Consider the following 387-nt stretch of genomic DNA (forward strand, 5'->3'; position numbering starts at 1 on the left):
GCGTTACGTTTTAAAAATGATTCCTGCTCTTGAACCAATTGGGCTTCATAAAGTGGATTAAATATGTCGTCGGAGCTACTACTCCATCACAAGTTGGGTTGTTGTAGCATACTTGCTAAAAAAATGCCTTTGCTCGTATTGGCCATTGACTTATAACCACCTGACATGGCACTATTCTGAGGAGTTGAAGTTGATCTTGCAATCAGTACATTTTTGAACCCCGAGCTGGCATTCGTAAGATATAACAAGGATATAACAACCTGGGAATCAGCCGCCAAGTTGTCAACAATAGCCAGGACTATGACTGAAGTCGCATTTTTAGTTTCAAAAGAGAATTTAACATTGTCAGGTAAATCCACCACCCTCTTATTGGAAATATGGTGGTTT

Source organism: Tigriopus californicus, chromosome 7 (genome assembly GCF_007210705.1).
Source record: "Tigriopus californicus strain San Diego chromosome 7, Tcal_SD_v2.1, whole genome shotgun sequence".
Taxonomy (NCBI): domain Eukaryota; kingdom Metazoa; phylum Arthropoda; class Copepoda; order Harpacticoida; family Harpacticidae; genus Tigriopus; species Tigriopus californicus.